This window comes from Eriocheir sinensis, unplaced genomic scaffold (assembly GCF_024679095.1).
Source record: "Eriocheir sinensis breed Jianghai 21 unplaced genomic scaffold, ASM2467909v1 Scaffold1053, whole genome shotgun sequence".
NCBI classification, from domain to species: Eukaryota; Metazoa; Arthropoda; class Malacostraca; order Decapoda; family Varunidae; genus Eriocheir; species Eriocheir sinensis.
Genome location: NW_026110356.1, coordinates 21,230 through 32,456, shown reverse-complemented (window position 1 = coordinate 32,456; position 11,227 = coordinate 21,230). Strand labels below are relative to the sequence as shown.

Genomic DNA, 11,227 nt, shown 5'->3' with positions numbered 1-11,227 from the left:
CGCAAGGGCCTACTCGTGGCACCTTGGACGGCCACTAAAATAAATAATACCAGAAGTTCGGGTCGCGAGCCGAGCAGTAACGATTGAAACTTTGCTTGCGTGATCCTGTAACCATTAGGGCTCCATCTGTCCCGTAGCGCATTGGGAAGGGCGAACTTGGCTATTCTTACCGGGAAATTTCACTTACTTAAGGATGAAGAGGCGCGTGAATTGTAATGAGTTTGGACCGTTGGGTATTCGAGGCTGTCTGAAGTTACGTGCCTGGTTAAGGAAGGAAGGAAAAAGACGGTTCAAGAAGTAGGAGAGCCTCAAAATCTCTCTTACTTAAGGATAAAGAGGTCCGCGAATCGTGATGGGAGTCTGAACATTTGGGTATTCGAGGCTGTCTTAGGTTACGTGTCTGGTTATGCAAGTAAGGAAAGAAGGAAGGATCAGAGCTGCCTAAACCTCCTACTTACTTACTTAAGGATGAAGAGGCCCGTGAATAGCAATGAGTTTGAACCTTTGGGTGTTCCAGACTGTCTTGAGGCTATTATGTGTTTGGTTATGGAAGGAAGGAAGGAAGGAAGGATTAAGAAGAATTGGGTTATGTTGTTTACCAAAAAAGGAATAAGGAGTAGCAAACACTGGTAGCTGCCTAAACCTAGAGATCAAATTAACTAACTAATGGGGACCATACGCCCAGGGGTTCGTCGCTTCACTCACCCGCCGCCTCCACTCCCAGAGGTCTTCCCGAGCAAGCTCCCACGCAACTGCCCTATCCGTCGCAAGTCCTTCCAGGTAGGATCGGCGGGCAGGAAGTCTCCTTGGCCTCCTCTACTCAGGGTTGTCGCGTACAAAAACAACCCTGTGAGCAGGATCGACGTCTGGGAGGCGCGCCACGTGCCCATATAGCCGGAGCAGGCGTTCACGGACTAAGCTGGTAACAGGCCTCGATTCAGTTCCATGGAGCAGTCACTGGTTTTACATGAAGTCATTACGTCCATGTAGCTATCCAGTCTACTCTTAAAACAAGCTATCGTCCCTGCACTAACTATGTGATTGCTGAGTCTATTCCATTCCCCCACCACCCTATTACTAAACCAATGCTTGCCTATATCTCTCCTAAATCTATACTTTTCTAATTTAAATCCATTTCTGCGAGTTCTATCCTGCTGGCTAATTCTCAGTACTTTACTTATATCGCCTTTATTGTAACCTTGACCCATTTGAATATTTCTATCAGATCTCCCCACTCTTCGTCTCTCTAGTGAATGTAAGTTTAGACGTTTCAGCCTATTTTGATATGGGAGGTTCCTCAGCCCTGAATCATCTTGGTCATCCTCCTCTGAACTGATTCTAGCAAGTTGATGTCCATTCTGTAGTGTGGGCACCAAAACTGGACAGCATAATCTAAGTGTGGCCTAACTAACGCTAAATAGAGTCTGAGGATTACCTCTGCATTCCTGTTGGTTACCGTCCTGTTAATAAAGCCTAATACCCTGTTAGCCCTATTCCTCGCACTAATACATTGCTTCCTTAGTTTTAGGTCTGAGTTCACTAACACTCCCAAATCCCTTTCACACTCAGACCTGCCTATCGCTGTGGAGTCTAAACTATACCCGTGTAATGGGTTGCGTGTTCCTACACTAAGTACGCTACACTTGGTGAAGTTAAAATTCATCTGCCATTTCTCTGACCAAGCTGACAGTTTGTTGAGATCCTCCTGCAGTGCTCTAGCATCCTCCCATGCCCTAATAGTGCGTCCTATTTTGGTGTCATCTGCAAATTTACCTATGTCACTAGTTATCCCATTGTCTATGTCATTGATGTAGATAATGAATAGAAGCGGGCCTAAAACTGAACCTTGAGGAGCCCCACTGGTAACATTACCCCATTCGGATTTTTTACCGTTAATGGTAACCCTCTGTTTCCTGTCGCTAATCCACGCCTTAATCCAATCAAATACCTTCCCTCTTATCCCATGAGCCCTCACTTTATTTAACAGTCTCTGGTGAGGTACCGTATCGAAGGCCTTACTAAAATCAAGATAAACCACATCATAGCTCTCACCATTGTCAGCTGCCTCGTATACTCTATTGTAAAAGGATATAAGATTAGTGAGGCACGACTTTCCTTTAGTAAACCCATGCTGTGAGTCGTGAATTAAACTATGTCTGTCTATATGGTCCCTAATACTATCAGCTATTATTGACTCAATCATTTTACCTATAACTGATGTCAAACTAATCGGCCTATAGTTCTCCATAGAAGATTTGTCTCCCTTCTTAAATATTGGAATAACGTGTGCCTGCCTCCATGAAACAGGCACCACCCCTGTGTCTAGTGACTTCCTAAATACTTTTGTTAACTGCCCGCTTATTTCAGTTTCGCATTCCTTTAATACCCTGGGGAAAAGTTCATCTGGCCCTGGCGCTTTAGTGACTTTAAGTCTATCTATCTGTCTAATCACGAGCTCCCTACTTATGTTGATGTCGGTTAATTATTCTACCTCTTCTCCCCTGTAGATCTGTTCTCCCTGAGGTATATCATCTAATCTTTCCTTGGTAAATACAGTTAAGAAATATCTATTTAACGCCTCGCTCATTTCCTCATCACTATCAATCAGTGATTCTCCTGAGGAGAGAGAGGAGTATCAGAACAGTCGTAAGGAGAGTATTCAGAACAGGGAGAGGAGTATTCAGAACTGTCGTTAGGAAAGTATTCAAAACAGGGAGGGAGTATCCAGAACAGTCGTTTGGGAGAGTATTCAGAACATGGAGTGGGAGTATTCAGAACTGTCGTTAGGGAAAGTTTTCAAAACAGGTAGAGTGAGTATTCAGAACAGTCGTAATGGAGATTATTCAAAACAGGGAGAGGGAGTATTCAGAACAGTCGTTGGAAAGTATTCAAAACAGGAGAGGGAGTATCCAGAACAGTCGTAAGGAGAGTATTCAAAACAGGAGAGGGACTATTCAGAACAGTCGTAAGGAGAGTATTCAAAACAGGAGAGGAGTATCCAGAACAGTCGTTAGGAAAGTATTCAAAACAGGAGAGGTATTCAGAACAGTCGTAAGGGAGATTATTCAAGACAAGGAGAGGGGTATCCAGAACAGTCGTAAGGAGAGTATTCAAAACAGGAGAGGAGTATTCAGAACAGTCGTAAGGGAGAGTATTCAAAACAGGGAGAGGGAGTATTCAGAACAGTCGTAAGGGAGAGTATTCAAAATAGGGAGAGGGGGTATTCAGAACAGTCGTAAGGGAGAGTATTCAAAACAGGGAGGGGGTATTCAGAACAGTCGTGAGGAAGAGTATTCAAAACAGGGAGAGGGAGTATTCAGAACAGACGTAAGGAGAGTATTCAAAACAGGAGAGGGTATTCAGAACAGTCGTAAGGGAGAGTATTCAAAACAGGAGAGGGGTATCCAGAACAGTCGTTAGGTAGAGTATTCAAAACAGGGAGAGGGAGTATCCAGAACAGTCGTAAGGGAGATAATTCAGAACAGGGAGAGGGAATATTCAGAATAGTCGTAAGGGAGAGAGAGGGACAGCATTCAGAGTAAGTCCACCAAAGTGTCAGAGTTGAGCCAAATTCAAAATATTCTTCCATATCAACATTGCCGCAAAAACTGAACATCGGCGCCCCCTGACCCGAAAAGACGCGAGTAAGTACATAGCGCTGTGCAAACGTGGGAGAGTTGCTGCCACAATAACAGTGCTGGGCCACGCTGGTGCTCTAATTAAGGCTAAGCATCAGGATGAATGAAGGAAAAACTCGTCGAGGTGCGGGTCGTAATTTGTCATATCTGCTCGAACACACCTTGGGTCGGTACTGTCAGACGCTTTCGGCTCAAAGAGTAACTATTTCCAAATGCCGAAAAAGAGATCAGTCAGGCTGGTACTCGAATCATCGCTAGGTATCGGGATGAATGAAGGAAAACAAAAAAAGCGGGTCGTAGCTTTTTTTTTTATTTAAACATGTATACATATATTTACAGAGATGGAAAACTTAAAGTTGTGAGTTGTCCTATCTACTCGAACACTCCTTGGGTTGGTACTGTTAGACGCACTTGGCTCTCACAGTAACGATTTCCAAATGCCGATAAGGAGATCAGTCAGGCTGGTGCTCTAATTATCGCAAAGTATCGGCATGAATGAAGGAAAAAACAAAGAAAGCGGGTCGTAACTTGTCCTGTCTACTCGAACACTCCTTGGGTCGGTACTGTTAGACGCATTCGGCTCTTACGTCAACACTTTCCAAATGCCGAAAAAGAAATCAGTCAGGCTGGTGCTCTAATTATCGCTAAGTATCGGCATGAATGAAGGAAAAAACAAAGAAAGCGGGTCGTAACTTCTCCTATCTACCGGAACATTCCTTGGGTCGGTACTGTTTACACGCAAGACCCAGAGAGACACGCCAGTCCTCGTCGACAGACCGACTTGGTGGGCTAAATTTCGATCGCCGATAGAGTCGGTCTGTCGGCTCCCTGCTACGGGCCGCCTTTGGCAAAGGCCCGTGCTCCCTTGTGCAAGAGGGAGCAATCTCCCCCCCGCAAGACCCAGACGCTTTCGGCTCTCACATCAACTATATTCAAGAGCGACAAAGGAGATAAGTCGGGTTCTAATGAGTGTTTTTTTTAGGTTCATGGTACAAAGGAAGGGTCGAACTACCAATAGGGTCTTAAAGCAACCCCTGGAGATTACCCACACTCTTATGAAAGCCTTGTCAGATATATGTTCTCAGGCACATCATCTATTTCCAAGGGACGAAAAGGTGATCAGTCGGGTTCTCATGAGTACTTTTTAGGTTCATGGTACAAAAGAAGGGTCGAACTACCATCAGGGTCATAAAACTACCCTTGGTAATTCCTCAAGACTCTATGAAGGCCATATAAAATGTGGGCGTGTAAGCTCCTAAATATTTGGGAATACGGCCTAGTTACATCAAATTGTCTCACTTCATCCTCCTCTCTTTCTTTTCGTCACTAGGCTCATAAAACTACCCATGAGAAAACTAGCACAACCCCTACGAAAGCCTTATCAAATGTGGATGTGTATTGTGTAAGCCCCGAAATGTTTGAGAATACGGGCCCTTGACCCCTTGGTGCTGCCCTGAGAGCTGGTGCCCCAGTTCAGCAGGGGAGCGTGAGGCAGCATGTGAGACGGTGACTGCCTGACTGGAGCCACCACCAAACCGAAGGGGAGGGAGGTGGAGGGGGGAGAGGGCGGGGGGGGCGAGGGAGCGGCCACATCTGCGCCCTGGGCCGAGAAGTGTAAACACTCCTGAGGCACCATGACTGGGAGAGGAGTCGCCCGCTATTCACAAGTTAAGAGGCACACCGCACGTCGTCAAGCCCCGCGACAAGCACAAGGGGCACGTGACGCAGCGCGGAGCAGGTGAACCATGCAGTAAACCCATAATTACAGGTGGAGATCAGAGAAGGAGGAAGCGCAGAGGGCGGGTCGGTGCGCAGGTCGTAGGACGGAGTTCCTAATTACCCTCACGGGGTGGACAGAATAAGGCCTAAAACTCCCCGCGGTCACTTTCCTCCTTGTGTCTGTTGCGCGCATAGGAAGGAGCGTAGAGAGCGAGGGGGTTAATCCCTTATCGGCCTAGGGATTACCCAGCAGGGGTGGATCAAATACAATTGTATTTGTATTTGAATTGTATTTAAATACAATTTTATTGTATTTGTATTTGTATTTGTATTTTGACATCTAGAGAAAAAAGTATTTTGTATTTGTATTTGTGTTTTGGCACCCAGAAAAAAAGTATATTGTATTTGTATTTATATTTTGGCATCCAGAAAAAAAAGTATTTTGTATTTGTATTTGTATTTTGGCACCCAGAAAAAAAGTATTTTGTATTTGTATTTATATTTTGGCACCCAGAAAAAAAGTATTTTGTATTTGTATTTGTATTTTGGCACCCAGAAAAAAAGTATTTTGTATTTGTATTTATATTTTGGCACCCAGAAAAAAAGTATTTTGTATTTGTATTTATATTTTGGCACCCAGAAAAAAAGTATTTTGTATTTGTATTTATATTTCGAGTCAAAACCATTTGAGGAGGATAAATACTGTTAAGGAGATAGAAAAAGAGGTAATGTTAAGCCGCGTTAAGGCGGAGGAGGAAACAGATTAAGGTTGAAGGCGAAGGAGGAAAGGATTAACGTCAGATCACGGGGAAAGCGGTTAAGGTGCGTCCACACCGGGAATCTTTGTATGACAACAATGAATCCCAGACGTTTCCCAAGTGTTTCGGTAAACCACTGGCATACATTTGAATACCCTCGGGAAACAATGTTTTCTGTCCACACCGCAGGGTTGTTCTCAGGATGTCGGTGTGTGCGGAGATTGCTACAATGGCCTCTGTGTTTTACTTATTATTGCACTCACTGGAGAGCAAAAAGAAGACAAGAAAACGCGTATGGGTGCGGTCGTTTATAGAAAGTTGAGCATTACAGAATGACTTACTTTTGGCGGAGCCGAGAGTTAATGGAGCAGGGTTTAATTAATCAATAATTTTCTTGGAAGGTCAACCACTGATTTTGAAGAACTATTACGAACAGTGGCTCCCAAAATACCACGAATCGACACCAGGCACAGAAAAGCCATTCCAGCTTCCATCAGCCTGCAGCCAAAATCTGACAGGCAGAGATCCTTTTACGAGCCTCATTAACACCTTCGAAATGTCAAAGCTGAGTTTCCATACAAACTTTCCCGGTGTGGGCGGTCCTGAGAAACAGTTAGGAAGTTTCTCATGTTTTCCATCCAGGATGGAAAACATGAGAAACCTTTCCGCGCTCGCGCGCTCGTATATGCGGGTGTGGGTGTCGGTGGGTGTCTGTGGGTGCATATGTATATGTATATATGTGTGTGTGTGTGTGTAAATATATATATATATATATATATATATATATATATATATATATATATATATATATATATATATATATATATATATATATATATATATATATATATATATATATATATATATATATATATATATATATATATATATATATATATATATATATATATATATATATATATATATATATATATATATATATATATATATATATATATAGATAGATAGATAGATAGATAGATAGATAGATAGATGAATAGTTTCACACACACACACACACACACACACACACACACACACACCCACACACACACACATAGCTAGATGGTGAGTTATGTCACTGAATGAGAATTTTAATCCCAATCCCTTTTCCCCGTGAGTGAAGTGTGGGATATGTCTTTATCCCCACACCCCTGAGGGAGGTCACTCCCAGCGGTCAGGGTCTCTCTCTCTCTCTCTCTCTCTCTCTCTCTCTCTCTCTCTCTCTCTCTCTCTCTCTCTCTCTCTCTCTCTCTCTCTCTCTCATCCATAAATATATAAATGAAATTTGACTGGAATATAAAAATAGTTTATACTTTACTATCAAGACTTGAAAATCCCACACACACACACACACACACACACACACACACACACACACACACACACACAGGAACGCACACAGGAACACACACACACACACACACACACACACACACACACACACACACACACACACACACAGATATACGCTAAAGAGCACTAGCTCATGTCGGGAGGGTTCCTGCTGGCGCTTACAGGTCAACACTTGATCAGTCCGTGGTGAATTACACACATAGATTCTCTCTCAATGTTTCTCAATTCTTTCCTGAATGTATCCAAGTTGATTCTCAACTGCTTCCCGAAAAGCCTGGGAAACGTCTGGGATACATTGTTGACATACAAAGATTCCTGGTGTGGACGCGCCTTAAGGAGAAGATTAAGGTTGAAGGCGGAGGAGGAAAAAAATTAAAGGTGGGGAGTAAGGAGGAAATTAACCTCAGGTCACATGGAGGAGGAGTAGGAGAGGATTTAGGGAGTTACTGAGGGATGGGTGGCTCGGAAGAAGGATCCACCCGCAGAAATGTGTGACGTCACGGAAATGGGAGGCGTAGGGGATGAGATGTAGGCGACGAGAGAGACAGTAAACCGATCTACTGCTTTAACTTGGCATATGCACTACAGTCATCTATCAAAAAGAGGTTGCATCCATTTCTTGAGCGGACTGATGTCATTGCCGCAGCTGTCATGGGCCCCAGGTTTAAGCTGGCATGGATGCCATGTAAGAAAATGCAAAAGGAAAAGGTTTCCAAGATTGTGGACCTAATTATTTCCGAGTCAACTCAGTCGACCTTGAAGAAGAAAACATTTCAAGAGAGTGAGCCTTTCGTCTTTTCGGCTGGCATGAGTGCAACACGACCTCGTCGTTTTGCCTACATGCCTCCAGCTGGGCAAATGATGGCAAGTGCATCAACAAATGACACTACAGTGGTGAAGGCAGAACTTGAAACGTACCTAGAAGAAGGTGTTTTGCCTTTTGATGTCAATCCACTGAGGTACTGGCGTGATGCAAAAAGCTTCAAAAATTTGAAGCACTTTGCCAAGAATATTCTAGGGTGCTGTGCAACAACATGGACGCTCCGGGAAGCATGTCACATCCACGAACATAAAAAAAAAGTCCCCGCAGAGAAATTAAACAGCTGTCGTGATGATAACAGAAAAAGAGCAAAGGGCGGGAGGCGAGGGGGATGAAAGGGAGGGGAGGGAGAATGGAAAGGAAAGGGGGCTGATGAAGAAGTTTGAAATAAATATATGTATAGAGAGCAAGGATGAAAGAAAGGGAGAAATAGAATGAAATAAAGAAGAGAAAAATAGAGGAACAGACGACTAAAGAAAAGTGGCAGCCCAATACAAAGGTTAGGAAACTTTAGTGGGCCGTCCTCGTGAGTCAACACGCTCACTGGTGTTCTCCCTCAGCAGGTGTGTGAATGCAATGTACCTGAAAGACGTTAATTGGTGAACCAATTCTTACTATGTAAAATCAATCAATCAGTCAATCAGAGAAAGAAAATATAATTAAAAAGAAAAATTGGAAGTAAGAAAGAAAAGGGAAAAGGATGGTGCGCCGGAAGCCGCGGCGAGGATTCCTTATGATGCTTGTGCGCGTCCCCGAGGCCCGTCGGTCCTTCATCCAAGAACCGATAAACGCGGTGACCGGCGCCTTCACGGCATTTATGATTAATTTTATAATCCAATCTGGTAGTTTTAAGAAGCGAGTTCTTGCATCCGCCCTATTCGAATCGGCGGGGCGGTGGAGCGCCAGCGAGCCCAAGGTCTCCCAGGCGAGCATGGCAGGACTGGAGGGCTCCCGGCAAGTGCATCGGCGTCCATCGGGACCCCGACGGAGGTGCCGGAGATCTTTCGGCTACAACGCCGGGGAGGTGGGGCTCGTTAGCCGTGGTAGGCGATCTGCCTAGGAGAGCAAACTCCGAACAACAAACCCGGGCAGGTGAGGTTCGTTAGCCGTGGTAGGCAATTCACCTAGGAGAGCAAACTCCGAACAACAAACCAGGGCAGGTGAGGTTCGTTAGCCGTGGTAGGCAATTCACCTAGGAGAGCAAACTCCGAACAATAAACCCGGGCAGGTTGGGCTCGTGAGCCGTCATAGGTAATACACCTAGGAGAGCAAACTCCGAACAATAAACCCGGGCAGGTTGGGCTCGTGAGCCGTCATAGGTAATACACCTAGGAGAGCAAACTCCGAACAATAAACCCGGGCAGGTGGAGCTCGTTAGCGAAAGCAGTTCATCTAGGAGAGCAAACTCCGATTATAAAACCGGGCAGGTGAAGGTCGTTAGCGTGAGCAGTTCACCTAGGAGAGCAAACTCCGATTACAATCCCGGGCAGGTGGAGGTCGTTAGCGAAAGCAATTCATCTAGGAGAGCAAACTCCGATTACAAACCCGGGCAGGTGGAGGTCGTTAGCGAAAGCAGTTCACCTAGGAGAGCAAACTCCGATTACAAACCCGGGCAGGTGAGGTTCGTTAGCCGTGGTAGGCAATTCACCTAGGAGAGCAAACTCCGAACAATAAACCCGGGCAGGTTGGGCTCGTGAGCCGTCATAGGTAATACACCTAGGAGAGCAAACTCCGAACAATAAACCCGGGCAGGTTGGGCTCGTGAGCCGTCATAGGCAATTCACCTAGGAGAGCAAACTCCGAACAATAAACCCGGGCAGGTTGGGCTCGTGAGCCGTCATAGGCAATTCACCTAGGAGAGCAAACTCCGAACAATAAACCCGGGCAGGTGGAGCTCGTCAGCCGTGGTAGGCAGTCTGCCTAGGAGAGCAAACTCCGAACAATAAACCCGGGCAGGTGGAGCTCGTCAGCCGTGGTAGGCAGTCTGCCTAGGAGAGCAAACTCCGAACAATAAACCGGGGCTTGTGGTGCTCGTTAGATGTCGTAGACAATCCACGTGATGGGAACACCAATGTAAAGGAAAATAAAGAGGAACACCAGATAAAGGAAAATATAGTAACAAAACATCAAGAAAATAAAATAAAAAACACAGATCATCCACCTTCAGGCCCTAACATCTCCAAAATTATGGATGAGTCTTTTCTGGGGAGAAAGAGGCTCATCCAGACCAAAGAACATCAAAAAGGGATGATATAGAAAGGAACACCAAAAAAATGGGAAAAAGAGAAAAAAACATCACAAAAGAAAAGTAACAACAATAACAGAACAACGTCAAGAAAAGTAACATACAAAGAAACATCATCCACCATTCATTTAAACTAACATCACCAAAATTATGGGTGGGTCTTTTCTGGGGAGAAGAGGCTCACCCAGACCAAAGAACATCAAAGAGGATGATATAGAAAAGAACACCAAAAATTGGGAAAAAGAGCAAAAAAACATCTCAAAAGAAAAGTAACATCAATAACAGAACAACATCAAGAAAAGTAACATACAAAGAAACATCATCCACCATTCGGCCCCAAACTAACATCACCAACATTATGGGTGGGTCTCTTCTGGGAGGAAAGCGGCTCACCCAGACCAACGAAGAACATCAACAAGAGGATGATATGAAATAAAAGAACAAAAAATACACGAAGAAAAATAAGAAGAACAGAAAAAACATCGGAAAAAGAAAAACAAGAAGAAAAAACACATCAAGAGAAAAATATAAGAAACATCATCCACCTTTCGGCCTAACTAACATCACCAAAATCATGGGTGGGTCTCTTCTGGGAGAAAGCGGCTCACCCAGACAAACGAACATAAACAAGAGGATGATATGAAATAAAAGAACATCAAAAAAGAAAAACAACAGCAAGAAAACAAAGAAA

General features: G+C 44.4%; 1 long non-coding RNA gene across 2 annotated transcripts; it reads left to right on the top strand.

Annotated features, from left to right (window-relative positions):
* The first annotated feature begins 9,450 nt into the window (after positions 1-9,450).
* On the top strand, positions 9,451-10,328 carry LOC126989106 (uncharacterized). Of its 2 annotated transcripts, none has more exons than XR_007742888.1 (3): positions 9,451-9,587; positions 9,782-10,043; positions 10,180-10,328. It is a non-coding gene; the product is annotated as an uncharacterized LOC126989106 (long non-coding RNA). The 2 variants fall into 2 exon arrangements; XR_007742887.1 differs by having other exon boundaries at positions 9,515-9,655.
* The last annotated feature ends 899 nt before the right edge of the window (positions 10,329-11,227 follow it).